Below are 15,983 nucleotides of genomic sequence, written 5' to 3' on the forward strand. Positions count from 1 at the left end.
TGATTACTTCATTTGGATGTATGCTTTCACCGATTCTTTAAGATGATATATTTGGTCAGAATGTTTGCCGTTTGATGTGATCTCATAAGATAAACATCTTTCGTTAATCTGACCTGCAGGCACTGAAGTGATGGAGACTGTTATTCATGACAGCAGTGTGAGAATCACTGATAGCAGTTTTTTAGTGAATTTTTTTTTTTAATGCTGTTAATAAATGCATTTGTTTTCAAAGAACTTGTTTGGAATATCCATGCTTTACTACCTACTAAAGGCCAAAATCTTTTATGCAATGACCTTTACAGGTCGCTTATATTACTTCACACAAACACTACGTCCATCTGCTCCTGGTTCGACCCTCCAGTCCAAATTTAGAACCCAGTTCGGCCCGCGAGTCAAAAAGTTTGCCCACCCCTGGGCTAAACGATAGGTATGCTAACGTGACATAAACACAAACGAGCTGAGAACGGGCCTGACGTAACATTCAGAGTTATGGATATGGGTTGAGAAGGATTTTCAAATCATTGTATTTTGGTTTTATTTACATTTTACACAATTTCCTAACTTCAACCGAATCCAGTTTGTAATTCGAATTGACTTGAATTCGACTGAGCTTCAGCTGTGTTACAATGAACGATTCCAGTTTAGCGATGAGGAAGCAAAGTATCGTATTTTTTTCCGGACTATAAATCGCAGCTTTCTTTTCATAGTTTGACCGAGGGTGTGACTTATACTCATGAGTGACTTATGTGTGAAATTATTAACACATTATTCTATCAGGTTTTAATGTATGGCGTTAAACTAGGGTTAATATTAACGGCAAGCAGCTACGGTACTAGATGGCTGTTGTTAAATGATCGAGGTTAAAAAAAATATTACGGCAAATGGTATTTCCAGGCGGTCTCCCATCCAAGTACTAACCAGGCCCAACCCTGTTTAGCTTCCGACATCAAGCGTTCTCAGGGTAGTATGGCCATAAGCTGAGATGGTTTTCAAAATTTAGCACTTTATAGGTACAATCACCTCTGAAACCGCTGATTAAATGCCAAGCAGAGGCAGTACTTGATGGCTGTTGAACAAATTTGCTTTAACAATAAGTGCGAAAAAAAAAAAGAAAAGCTTTCAGCACCTGGTATTCCCAGATGGTCTCCCATTTCAGTACTAACCAGGCCCTGCTTAGCTTCTGAAATGGGACGCGATCGGGTGTTTTCAGGGTAGTGTGACCAGAATCGGCCTCAAAATTTAGCATTTCATAAACCGGTTCTTTTACAAATAAAGACTGCTGCTTTGAGTTCACAAGGAAACAGCCTCTTTATTCACTGGCTTCAACAAATTGCTCCTGAATTCCGTCGAAAACTAATGTTAAGGTTTTAAAGTAGGGCGCATGTTATTTTCACACTGAACCGCAAGAGGGTGCTCTAGGCCTGTGTGTCAGGATTCAGAAAGGCTGGAATAAAATTAACTGCAACTGAAGGATGAGTGACATAAGCGACGTAGAAGAGGAAGCGCTGCATCTTTGACTTCCGGAGTTAGCGGAATTGTTTAAAAGTGACACAGAGGATGAAGATTTCATTGGATTTAGTGATTTGGAGTGACGCGGATGGTTTGGTAAAATTGTTAACATGTTATTTATGCTATAGTTATTTGAAAAACTTAATATATGTTAACATACCAGGCACATTCTCAGTTTGTTGTTTGTGTCCTGTAATGTTAGCATACCGTACTGTATTCAGCCTGTTGTTGCCACTATTCTGTTTTTGATTTAAATTGCCTTTCAAGATGACATGTCTGTTCTTGATGTTGGATTTTATCAAATAAATTTCCCCCCAAAATGTGACTTGTATTCCAATGCAACTTTTATATGTCTTTTCCTTCTTTCATATGCATTTTATGGCTGGTATGACTTGTACTCCGTAGCAATTTATAGTCCGGAAAATACGGTATGTGTGAAAATTGTGTGAATTGAATTTGACAGAACTACAGCTATTGAACGATTCCAGTTAGGAGATGAGGAAGTTAAGTATGAGTGAAAATTGTGTGAAGCAATATCAAAGAAAGACAAAAGTGGTCTCACAAATGAATACAGTCCCTTTGGACAATTACAAAATGTAAATAAAATACCTGATAAAATGAGTTCATTGAGGTTGGTCCGTGTGTGTGTGCCTCCTGTTGCCAGCAAAGCTATTGAAGAATCCGTAATCTTCTTGCAGTGAGCCAGATCCAGCTTCTCCAATAGTGGCATATGTTGTTGAATTAGTCTCAAAGTGGACTCATTGATATCCAGACCAGACAGGTGCAGTGCTACTATGTTCCTTAGTCTGCAACGAGATGACTCCGAACCTAAAATGAGAGGGAGTGTGCGTGTATGTGTGTGTGTTGTCAACGTGAATAAATGTAGAGAATTTGTACGAATTCTCATTTGTGTTGAATCTGACCATGATAGGAGAGGAGCTCTTGAAATTGGGTATCTTTAATGCCTTCACACCAACGCAGATCCAGTAGTCGAAGAGAGGGAAGAGTTGAGGAGACCAATGCTGACAGGCATGGCCAGGCCAAGCCAGCAAGCCTTAACTCTCGAAGACCTAAAGTAAGACAGAGAGTGAATCTGAAAAAGGAATGGGCAAAATAATCTGCGAATCAATGTTAGGATGTGCTTGGCCAAAAAGGTACTTGATCCCTTTTCTTGTCCTGGGTCCATCTTGTAATGTACAAGACAAAATTGCAACCCATCATTTCAAGTATAATTCTTAAAACCCATATTCCATTGAGCGCCGAATAATTGCGGCTCCCGGCAAGTTTTTTTTGTAAATTTCTAGACAATGGTGTGTAAATTCATAAATAATACAACAAATATATATACCGCTTCTATTTCGCAGAGCTTTGTTTATTGCACAATAAACGAGAGATCACTTTATAGAGATCTTTACCTGGAAGCCTGGTTAGAAGACAGTTGAGCTGTCTTTTGGCCAAGGGTGTCCATGAGAGGTCCAAAGAGGTGGGCTGATGTTTTATGATACCCGCCAAGGCCTGGTTACTAAGGGGGTTGAATCGGCTCAGATCCAGATGGCTCCATAGGTGCTTATCAAAGCTCCTGCATCAAATAAGAAATTGTAATTTTAGGACCTCTTTAACACGTCAGAAAAAGGCTGGGCAACATGACCACAAATGTACGTATATAACAGTAACGTTAAATATCCCGAAATAAAAATAAGGTTACATTTTTTTTATTCATAACAATGTAAGAAATTATTCACTAATGTATACAGTAGGGGTGTAAATCGCGGGTTTTGTCACGATACGATACAAAGAACTACGATAAGATATCTTAAAGCCTGCTGCGATTCATTCACGATATATCGCGATATAGTGCTCTACGATCGATATTTTTTTTTTTAATAAAAAATATAGAACAATATCCTGATTTATAACAATTCATACGCAAAATCAACAAGGTACTGCAAACTCTTTATTTAGGAAATTACAAGAGTATTGTAGTATACAAAGTGCTTATTTTAACACTGAACTTTGATGTCATGTTTTTTCTTTAAATGTGCGGCGAGATTTGTGCTCCCTGAATATTTGATCACCGCATGGCAGGATTTACAAACTGCACGTGTCTTGTCCGTTGAGCCATCTTTTCTTTGGAATCCAAAGTGCTTCCAAACGAATGACTTGAAGCCTAAAGGGGAGCAAATGTCCTCGTCTTTTTGGACACTAGCCATAGCACCAGCCCAGGAGCCGCGTACTAGTTGTCGACTCCCCTTTCACGTGCCTGCTCTGCTCACAACACAACAACGCCGCGCGCACTGCTCCCGGAAAGAGGAAGCGAGCAACAATGAACTGGATTTCAAAATAAAGTCGTGTCTAATGTACGAGGTCAAACACGGCGATATAAATCGATGTTTACGTTTAGCATCGATGCCAATAAATCGATGTGTATCGATGAATCGTTACACCCCTAGTATACAGTGCTTTTCATCATTCAGTCTATTTGAGGAGCTAAATTGATAAATAATGATGAAACTAATGTTAATTAAAAGTTAGCACTCCCTGGTGCAGCTGATATTTTAAATCAAAACACTGAAATCAGGCTTTGAATTTAGTTTTCGATAAATTATTAAAATATTTGTGTCTGTGTATTAATTAGCTTTTACCTCTTCCCTTTTCGGCCGTAGCAAGTCCTTTTCTGATTTCTTTAATCAGATCTCAAACATAATTAACTCAACACTCAAATAACAATGTTTATCGGATTGGATATGCAATTGAAGATGTTTTTTTTTGCCTCTATCCAATATTGTTGCTGAAAAAAATATCTTTAATGTGGTACTGTTAAATGTTTTTATATTTTAAATATTTATTATATTAGTGTAATATGTATACTCCTCTCAGTTAAAATAAACACTGGTGACGTTCCAACTTCGTTTCAAGTTTACGGTGGCTGTGTGTAGCTTTCTTTACGTAATTTTTCCCTCTCGGATCCCTCACTCATTAGGTTGCTGGGTCATTTGTTTTCCTAGTTACTTACTCTCCCCTGTAATGTGGTTCCAGTCACACCAATGTGACTATATTACAAAATCATTTATTTCGATAATTTGTGACCTCATTTTGATAGCTTCGCAAATAGCACATTTTCTCTCTGTCTCCCCTTTTGTTTTACTGATAACGCTGCTTGCAGAAGTTTAAATTTTTTGATGCAAGCATAACGACAAACATATATTATTTCAATGATGTCTTTTCCCCCACTTTCTCTTGTGGCTGGCCATACATTGATGTCACTGTCACACTGAGAAGTGCACATAGCGGGGGATATCAAACAACATGCATTACCGTGATATGCCAGTAGGGTCCAGATTTGTCAGATTTGTCCAAATTCATACCTTATATTGAATATACATCTCTACCATGCACCTCTACTCCAGAAGAACACATTTATGTAGGACATACCACTTATACCAGGCCTTGCAGACGCTCATGCATTTGAGCAACTCAGCTTTGTTAAGGTATCTGAAAACAGAGACCCAAACTTCCTTCTTTCCTCCACTCTCATCCACATCCTGAAAAGATGATAGGGACAGCAAGGATGGAGTTGACACTGCAGCAGAGACAGAAGTGGAGGGTTTCCCTTCCTCTGAAGATGCCAACTGATCTACAGAGCCCTGGTTGCCATGATGACTTGGCCTGGAAAATAACATTTGAAGAGTCTGATCACATACCAATTCTCAACCAATTAATGTCTCCATTAAATTAAGCTCTCACCATAAATGAATGCAAACCCAACAATATTGTTAGTAATCCGTGTTCCTTAAATTGCATAATATACTACTACTATGGTGTCTGAGATAAGAGTGACTGGCTATCAAATTGTTCGCCTCCGACACAGTTCTGCTTCATTCAACTAAAACATCGCACCATAAACTGATGACGTATTTATGATTTTGCCTGCCCTGGTGCGTGTGCAGTATTTCACAAGTTTATGTGCACGGTTAGACCCTCAAACGTAACGTTTTCTTGAGAAACATAGCATTGCCATGGCAACATCGTTTCAAGAGAACTCACAAATTTTGTCTTAAACATGATGCAAGTTTTAAGTAGATCTGGTTGACCAGCTAGGAGAAACATAAAAATTAAAATGTTTATTTTCACTTCAAAATATCCAGAAAATATTAAATTTGATTAAAAATTCAGTTTTGCCCATCCAATTTCTACATTTTTTGACTGTTCCGAACTGTTCCAGCATTAAGTTATTCCGCTTATGCGAACTGATTCCAAGAATTCTCCCTTACCAAACATTCCACATTCTCTCCATTACAAAACCCACAAGTATTTGGACTCATTGGCCAGCTCAGTGGCCTAGTGGTAGAGTGTCCGCCCTGAGACTGGAAGGTTGTGGGTTCAAACCCCGACCGGGTCATACCAAAGACTATAAAAATGGGACCCATTGCCTCCCTGCTTGGCACTCAGCATTAAGGGTTGGAATTGGGGGGTTAGGTCACAAAAATGATTCCCGAGCGCGGCACCGCTGCTGCTCACTGCTCCCCTCTCCCCCAGGGGATGGATTAAAATCACACGGGGATGGGTTAAATGCAGAGGATGAATTTCACCACACCCAGATGTGTGTGACAATCATTGGGACTTTAACTTTTTAACTTTAATTCAGTTTTTTCCCTCTAATTTCTACATTTCTGGCTGATTCAAACCGTTCCACCTGTAAACTATTCAGTTTATGCCTACTGATTCCAATAATTCTCCCGTATTGAAAATTCAACATTCTCCCGATTACAAGACCCACAAGTATTAAGACTCATTCAGTTTTTCTCCTCTAATTTTTACAATTCTTGACTGATTCAAACCGTTCCATTTCAAACTATTCAGCTCATGCCTCCTGATTCTGAGAATTCTCCGTTCCCAAAAATTCTACATTGTCCCCATTACAAGACCCACAAATATTTTGACTCATTCAGGTTTTCCCCTCTAAGTTCTACATTGCCTGACTGATTCAAATCGGTCCATTATTAGTATTTGAACTCATTCAATTTTCCCTCTCTAATTTCCACATTCTTTGACTGATTGAGGTTGTTCCCACTTTAAACTCTTTAGCTCATACCTATTACCGTTTTTTTCCATGTATAATGCGCAAAATTTAACTACCGTATTTTCCGGCATATAAGGCGCACCGGACTATAAGGCGCACCTTCAATGAATGGCCCATTTTAAAACTTTATCCTTATATAAGGCGCACCGGACTATAAGGCGCACCATTAATGCATCATGTCAGATTTTTAATCCAAATCAAATCATTCTCCATTTTATCTTTTTTATTTCAACTTCAGACGGAACAAATTACTTTATAATCATAAAATAATGATCCATAGTCTTTTTGAGTCATGATTCATAGTCTTCAGCGGGCCACTTATGATTGATTTCATGACACAATGCTTTGGGCCAGTTTAAATTTAGGAATTTGGTCCATATATAAGGCGCACCGGACTATAAGGCGCACTGTTGGTTTTTGAGAAAATTTTAGGTTTTTAGGTGCGCCTTATAGGGCGGAAAATACGGTAATTTATTGTCCTAAAATCTGGGGTGCGCATTATACATGGGTACAATTTTTTTTAAATTTTTATTTATTTATTTTTTTTTTTTTAAGAAAATCATGGTACAACAAAACCAACAGCAGGACTGACCGACAAAGTCGTGGAACAAAAAGACAGGGTGACATTACCAAAGACAGGAACAGAAACCAAACAGACATCATGACAGTAACACATGCAATGATCCGACGGTGAGCGAGGGGCAGACAGGACTTAAATACAAAACACGTTACATTGATTGAGGTGACACAGGAAGGGAGGGGCGACGCGAACAGAAACTATGGCAACCTAGACACATAGCAAAACTGGGGACGAGACATGACAAATCTCCCTCGAAATAAAACTTGAAATCACCTTTCTTCTTGTTTGTTGTCAATCGCGCATCGCATTCAGCCATCCTGCCCAACACACTTAGTCAGTAAAATTCATAATTGACGACACATCGTTTGATGCGATGGTGCAATCCGTGATGGTGTGTTATTGTCAAATACTGTTTGTTTTTTAATCTCCATCGCGGACCGGACGTCATACGGAGGCAGTATCACTGTGGATGGACTATGGATCCGATGCGCAGAACGGATGCCCAAGACACGTCAGCTATATAAAGAGCGAGAGTTCAGTTTTCTTCCTATTAGTTTCAATTCACAGTTTAATTAGCAGTTTCAATCAGCAAATAACAAAATGCGTATTACAGGTAATATTTTATTTCACAACACTTTGCCTTGTTCCTTTCGTCTCTGCTGTTCACGTCAAACACGCTCCATAGGAACGCAATGCTCTCGTATCAGACGCTTGCTCGATCACCTGCTCGTTTGCTGTCACAATGTACCCTACACAAATCCGAAACATTTGTTGCGGCTCCGAGTCACGAAGAGGGGCAAGTTTTGGCTTCCAAGGGTGTTTTTATTCCTCTTCAACGTCTCTCCCATACAGAGCCGCCTTTTTCACATGTCCGCACGCCTTTTTCACATGTCCGCACTGATCGCGGTGGTGCCTTTACGGGCAGTCGGAGAAATCAACGCCAACAAAAAAAATACATCCAGCCTAGTTAAGACCATACCAAAGACTATAAAAATGGGACCCATTGCCTCCCTGCGTGTGTGACGATCATTGGGAAAAAAGAAAAAAAAAAATTTGGGGTGCGTATTATACATGGGTACAGGCTTTTTTCCAGCATCACCATGCCATTTTTAGGGTGCGTATTATACATGGGGGCGCATTATACACGGAAAAAAGCTGTATTATTATTCCATAACATTCCACAAGTTTTAATTCAGCCTATTAGCCCTCACATACAATTTCTCCAGAAATTGCATTCTCTAGTTCAGGGGTGGGCAAACTTTTTGACTCGCGGGCCGAACCAGGAGCAGATGGACGTAGTGTTTGTGTGAAGTAATATAAGCGACCTGTAAAGGTCATTGCATAAAAGATTTTGGCCTTTAGTAGGTAGTAAAGCATGGATATTCCAAACAAGTTCTTTGAAAACAAATGCATTTATTAACAGCATTAAAAAAAAAAATTCACTAAAAAACTGCTATCAGTGATTCTCATAAAATACGACACTGTTATTATGAATAACAGTCTCCATCACTTCAGTGCCTGCAGGTCAGATTAATGAAATATGTTTATTTTATGAGATCAGATCACATCAAACGGCAAACATTCTGACCAAATATATCATCTTGAAGAATCGGTGAAAGCATACACCCAAATAAAGTAATCAAAACGGCAACACGGTGAGGGGTATCTGAAAATCAGAGCAGAGTTTTAACTCGCAAACACCTGGTAACAGAGGTGAGGAAACGGGAAACACTTCCTTAAAGTTAGCCTTTAATGCTTATGTCCTTGAGCATCCTGCATTGTTTGAAAATGAGAATGGTCGCTAGTTTCAATCCCTGCTATGTGTACAAATCATATTCAAAATGCCTCCCCTTCATTTTCAGTGGGAACAGTGTTGTTGGTCTCCCTTTTTTGCTAGTGCGTCATAGTCTGGAGTAAAATTTGTTGTGGCAATTCTTAGGAGAGATTCGAGGTGTTGGTCCGTTTACCTCGATCTGTGACGGGTTGATGTTGACGTTCATGTGGCTGAACGTCACGTCGCATACGTCGAGCCAAATTGGCCACTCTCTTTTAAACACTCGGCACTGTGTCCACCTTGCTTTTCCTTGGCCGACTTATTTTAATGGAAGGATTCCAGGGGAAGGTTTGTGGGTGGCTTTAGCGCAAAACTGCATCTGAAAGCTCAGCGCGCGAATTACAAGAATGCAGTCGTCACAGCCCACGCTCTAAATTCGGGACTGATACAAATAGAGCGCGAGTGCGCCATGTCCGTACTACCGAGTACGTACACGCACTTGTGAGTGTGCACCGAGCTTTCTGACACGGCTTCTGGTAGTAAATGAGCAGGCGAGCGCTTCCCCATTTACTGGGGAAACGCAGTCATTGCAGGCAAAATGACCAAAAAAAAAAAAGTTTAATAATACAATTTGTTCAGGGGTTGGCGGGCCGGATTAAACTGTCCCATGGGCCATGTGGCCCGCGGGCCGTAGTTTGCCCACCCCTGCTCTAGTTCATTCATGTTTTTCTCCTTGCAAATTAATCATATCGATCTCACATTTGCTTGGGAGTGGGAGTCATGAAGATAAAATGTGCAGATCATGCCTTTTTGCAAAAAGGCATTGCTGTGACAATGCAGAGTATACACAAAACAACCAAGTTACTCTTTTGGCTTTCACTGGCAGTTGGCAATTTACGCAACTTGAAACTGAATCGAATGTTACAGGTCGTGTCTGATTGGCTGTTGCCACACATGTGACCACCTTGTTCTTTTAATGGAGTACAATGGTGGTTTGCATCCGCAGTCTTGCATTAATGCCATTTACTGAATTACGTATATGTGTTGCAACCAGGCACAAGGCTTGATCAAGAAATACGCACAAACCAGATCACCATAATCGACCTGAAATTTATCATTATCATTGCCTAGCCTGAACTTATTTGTTTTTCAAATTGGCCCTCTATTAGCCCTTTTATAGAGGTCAAATATTAAATGTTAGTGTTTGTCCTGTCTTAATAAAAGTAGTAGAACAAAGTGCTAAGATCTTTTGAACTGATTGACTAGCTGCAGAGGAAGCAATCAACGTTGCTTTGTTTACACAACGTCGTAAAAGACCCACTGTTATGCTTTGATCAGCAGGCCAGCCCCATCCTGTCCACTCTCATCCCCACTCTCACCCCCACTCTGTTTCTCTCAATAAAAATTCTCCTGCAAGAGGCCTCATTCGATCATCGCTGTACGCACAGCGACGAATGGACTCTCCACCTGCAGGTGTCTAAAATGACTTACATGTCTCCCGTGTGGTTCTTGCAAAATAAGTTAGAGTGAGCACCACCCTAACATTTTGGTGCCGTGACCCGGATCCCTCATACCCGCCATTTGGCTGACGGAGCAGGACGTGCTGCATTGTCGACAAGCCAGCGTCCTTTAGGAGGACCTGGAAAAGAAAGTCCTGGGAAGAGGATTTCTTCGCTGGGCCAGCATCTTAGGTTTGCCTTCGTCTAACAGAGGTGGATTGACGGGGTCCGGCAGTGCAACGAACCAGGGGACAAGTAAGTAAAAGCCCTAAAGTTGTGTGATTGTGTTGTTGTGAAACGTGTGAAAAGTTAAAGGTGCACGAGCTATACGGCTTTGGTTTGTCCGAGCTAAATAGGCAGGACAGAAGATTTTAAGTCTTGTGGAAGGAGGGGGTGTTGTAGAGTCCCCCTCCGGATGAAGTGGCTCTTCTGGAGCAGTGGTTCTCAAACTGTTTTATATATACGTTTGTAAAATCTCACGTACCCCCTAGAGCAGTGGTCCCCAACCACCGGGTCGCGGACCGGTAGCGGTCCGTGGGTCACTTGGTACCGGGCCGCCAAGCCGCACAGGATTTTTTTTTTATTATTATTATCGACGATCAATTAATTCAGGTCAAGACGCTCGTCCCGGTCACGTGACATGTTTTCCTAGTCGAGCCCGCAAAGCTAGCAAAAAATGAGTAAGAATTTATTTTGAAAAATATAAAAGATTGTGCGATTCTCTCCCAATTACATCCGTCGGTTCAAGTCAAGACGCTTGTCTCGGTCACGTGACATGTCACGTCAGTCGAGCATGCGAAGCAAGCAAAAATGTTTGGAAGGCTTATTCGGAAAGGGAAAAAAGCCCAATGAGGAGACGGAAGAAGAGGCTACGACTTCTAAGAAAAGGAAAGATGCATTTAAAAGAACATTTCTGGAGTCCTACTTAAAATATGGATTTATTGGCACTGGTGATTGACGCGCCAAGCCCACTCTGCGTAAGTGGCGACAGGCAATGAAGCCTTCAAAACTGCTTCGGCACATGGGGACCAAGCATCCTGCATTAAACGACCACTTCGATAATATTTTAACCTTGAGTTGAAAATGGTATATGAATGTTGTGTGGGGGGCTTGGATGAATTGGGACCAATGTGATGGAAAGACTCCTTTTTGGAGACTGTGTGAGAGATGCAAATGAGCATTGATGACTGATTGCCTGAATGAAAGGAAAATACAGATTGAATGGTTGAAGTTGTTGGAGACTACTATCGGAAATTAGTAGAGCAACATTGAAGAAAGAGTGATTTTGAGTAAGTTAAATGCTAAGGGGAAAAAAAGGTTGCTTTTGGAGTGATAATTAACGAGAGAAAAAAAACTGGAGAACCAGTAACACATGCAGAAGATGTGTGAACTGGGAAATTGAGAAGCGTTTTGGAAAGAAAGTCAAATTAAATGATGATAGAATCACATGTAGTAAAGAACACATCTTCCAAAAGAGTTTGTCAAGGTGTGAGGCATGGGCGTTGCGAAGCCTCAGAAGGAGTGAGTGAGTAGGACAGATAGTGAAAGATAGTAAAAATACAACACTGTACGACATATGGATTCTCTAATATATTTGGGGTCATACCATTAAGTTAAATTTTTTTCAAGCTTTTCAAACTTTTGATGTAAACAATTGGAAGATTATTGAAAAATGACTAAAGAAGCTTTGAGGAAGTGGGGTATCTGTTTGGAAGGGCACACGCTTATGCGCTTCCCTGGCTAATCAACATTTGTTTGACTGATCAAAGGAACCATTTGCTACAGGATTTAACATCCATTCTCCCAGCCCAGATCCGACCAAGACCAGAGAATCTCCTTTAAGACAGGAGGCAATAAATGGAATAGCCCCTGTCATAAATGGTCTTTGGTTAGGAGGAATCATTAGGAAGTGCTCAAACTCTTCTCGCAAACACTCCTATCTGCCCAGTTCAAAAGGGCAATAAAATTGGACTTCAATGTCTGCCTGCTCTCAGCCATCATGAAGTTAAATGTTGTGGGACAGGGGTTGAGCTGTGATGGTGAATGAATGGGTGCCTTTGTGTCTGTTAGTTTGTGTGTGTGTGCGCGCGCATATGAATGGCCTAGGTAGGTTGATGTGGAGGTGACGTGGTCAAAGTCAAAGTCTGCTTTATTGTCAACTCTTCACATGCCGAGACACACAAAGAGATCGAAATTCCGTTTTCTCTATCCCACGGTGATAAGACATATTACACGATAGACATACAAGCAAACGACGCAATATAAAAAACAAGAAGGCACAAACAATAAATAATAAGAGTAATAATGATTAATAAATAAACAGATAACACAACAAATAAGAGCCAGTGTGCATACAGACAGTAAAAGTACAGGACGCTACGCAGAACGGGGAAGCGAGTTCAGGATCCTAACAGCCTGGAGTATGAAGCTGTTTGAGAGTCTGGTGGTGCGGGAGCGCAGGCTTCTGTACCTCTTCCCAGAGGGCAGAAGCTCGAACAAAGAGTGAGCGGGGTGACTCACATCACTCACAATCGTGGTCGCCTTGCGGGTGAGATGGGAGGTGTAAACGTCCTTCAAGGAGGGGAGCGAAGCACCAATAATCTTACCAGCCGTGTTCACTATGCACTGCAGGGCCTTCAAGTTGTAGTCAGTGCAGCCGCCACCCCAAACAGCAATACAGCTGGAGAGGACGCTCTCAATGGTGCCGCGGTAAAATGTAGTCATGACGGCCGGAGGAGCGCTCGCTCGTCTGAGTTTCCGCAGGAAGTACAGGCGGCGCTGGGCTTTCTTTGCCAGCGATGCGGTGTTGGTGGACCAGGAGAGATCCTCACTGATGTGCACCCCCAGGAACTTGGCGCTGCTCACTCTCTCCACCACAGCACCGTCGATGGTCAGCGGCGGGTGTTGGGTGTGACCCTTCCGGAAGTCCACAACAATCTCCTTGGTCTTGTCGACGTTCAGCAGGAGGTTGTTGTCCCTGCACCACGTGGTCAGAAGGTCAACCTCCAGCCTGTATTGAGTCTCGTCTCGCTTGGTGATGAGACCCAACAGAGTCGTGTCGCCAGCAAACTTCACTATACGGTTGTCGCTGTAGGTTGCAGTGCAGTCATGCGTCAGGAGGGTGGAGAGCAGCGGACTGAGCACGCAGCCTTGGGGGGACCCCGTGCTCAGCGTGATGCTGGCGGAGATTTTGTCGCCAACACGTACTACCTGTGGCCTCTGACAGAGGAAGTCCAGTAGCCAGTTGCAGAGGTAGGTACTGAGGCCCAGCGTGTCAAGTTTGCTGATGAGGCGTTGTGGCACAATGGTGTTGAAGGCAGAACTGAAGTCCACAAACAGCAATCTCACATACGAGTCCCTTCTCTCCAGGTGGGTGAGGGCCGAGTGGAGGGCAGAGCAGATGGCATCCTCAGAGGACCGTTTGGCTCGGTACGCAAACTGGAAGGGGTCAATGGTGGGGGGGAGAACGGATCGGATGTGCTCCATGACAAGCCGGTCAAAGCACTTCATGATGATGGGCGTAAGTGCCACGGGGCGGTAGTCATTGAAGCAGGACGGAGCGGGTTTCTTCGGCACAGGTACGATGGTGGCAGCTTTGAAACACGACGGGACGATGGCCTGCTGCAGGGAAGTGTTAAAGATGTCTGTGAAGACATCCGTCAGCTCACCAGCGCAGTCCTTCAGCGCTCGACCCGGGATGTTGTCAGGGCCCGCCGCCTTACGGATGTTGATAGCGGCAAGCGCCCTCCTCACGCTGTCGGCGGAGAGGCACAGGGGCAGCTCGTGTGAAGGGGGAGTGCCCTTCAGCGGGCAAGTGCTGTTCTGAGCGTCGAAGCGAGCAAAGAAGCTGTTGAGGTCATTGAGCAGACGGACGTCGCCTTCACAGCTCTGCGGCGCGGACTTGTAATCCGTGATGGTCTGAATGCCCTGCCAAAGGCTCCGTGCGTCCCTGCTGTCCTTGAAGTGGGCGGTAATTTTGCACGAGAACGCCCTCTTTGCATCTTTGATGCCCCGGGACAGGTCAGCCCTCGCAGTCCTCAAGCCAGCCTCATCCCCCGCTCTAAAGGCTTTGTCCCTGGCCCTCAGCAGCCTGAAGACAGCACCTGTCAGCCATAGCTTCCGGTTAGCCCGTGTGACGATGGATTTTGAGAGAGTCACATCATCAATGCACTTCCTGATGTAGTAGGAGGAAACAGAGTCAGTATACTCCTCAATGTCTGTCCGATCGTCGCAAGTGGCAGCCCTCCTAAACATGTCCCAGTCAGTAGAGCCAAAGCAGTCATGCAGTGCATCAGAGGCACCCTCAGGCCACACCCGTACCTGCTTGCGAACTGGCCTGGACGCTCTCACCATTTGTCTGTATGCAGGCAAAAGCATAACAGTGATATGGTCAGAAAGTCCAAGATGGGGGAGGGGGGCGGCTTTGAAAGCTCCTTTATGCGAAGAGTAGACCAGGTCCAGGAAGCTGTCGCCACGCGTAGGAAAATTAACATGGTGGTGAAGCCTCGGAAAAACAGACTTCAGGTTAGCATGATTAAAATCCCCAGCGAAGATGGTGAAACCGTCAGGGTGCGCTGTCTCTTGTTCACTGACAGCCTGGTACAGTTCACTAAGAGCCGCGATCCTGTCGCCTTCGATGTTGGAAGGCGGGAGTAAACCGCGACGAGCAGAATCGCGGTAAATTCCCTTGGCAGGTAAAAAGGACGGCACTTAATGATCACGAACTCCGCCAGTGGCGAGCAGTGCTTGCATACCACTACAGAGTCCCGGCACCATTCGTCACGGATGTAGACGCATATTCCACCTCCACGAGATTTCCCCCCTTGTACAATGGCCCGGTCCGCCCGATAGCACGCTAGCCGCTCCAGATGTACGGCAGAGTCCGGAATGTTGACAGTCAACCAAGTCTCAGTGAACACGAGCACACAGCAGTCCCGCACTGTCCGGTTTGTAGATCGCAGCAAGCGAATGTAATCCATTTTGTTGTCCAGCGATCGAACATTCGCCAGAAGAATGGAAGGCACGGCCGGCGAGCAGGGTTGGCCGCCAGCCTGGCCCGGATGCCCCCGCGTTTGCCCTTCTTCAGCCTCCTCGCACACCGCTTTCGACGCTTCCCAACCGGGGGAGGAATAGCAGACGAGCCCGGCGACGCTTCAGGACGTAGCAGTCCGAGCTCCTTTAATGTTCCCGCATCAAAGTCCAGAACTCGACAAAACTCGCTTTGGCCGATGTTAATCAGAACCTGCCTGCCGTACTTGTAGCACGACTCAGTACGACGAGACGAACAAAAAAAACTGCCGGACAAACACTCATTAGACGGACAAAACACCGTTTGGGCGGGACAGAGAGAGGTCGCTGCGTATGCACGCGCCGCCATCTTGAAAAAAATTGAAGACAATTGAAGACAGAATTCCTCTTGCCTGTAAGTATAGTACAAATTGAGATGAATAGGATTTGATGATTACTCAGGGGCACCATTGACGTCAAATGGTTCAATGGAGAAAGATTAAAATATTAAAGTCCCAATGATTGTCACACACA

The 15,983-nt window shown here is 43.5% G+C and overlaps 1 pseudogene; it reads right to left on the minus strand.

The window, feature by feature from the left end:
• Nucleotides 1-15,983, minus strand: part of LOC133151155 (lysine-specific demethylase 2A-like) — a 203,130-nt pseudogene that overhangs the window by 8,060 nt on the left and 179,087 nt on the right.

The sequence above is a fragment of the Syngnathus typhle genome, linkage group LG3 (genome assembly GCF_033458585.1).
Source record: "Syngnathus typhle isolate RoL2023-S1 ecotype Sweden linkage group LG3, RoL_Styp_1.0, whole genome shotgun sequence".
In the NCBI taxonomy this organism is placed as follows: Eukaryota; Metazoa; Chordata; class Actinopteri; order Syngnathiformes; family Syngnathidae; genus Syngnathus; species Syngnathus typhle.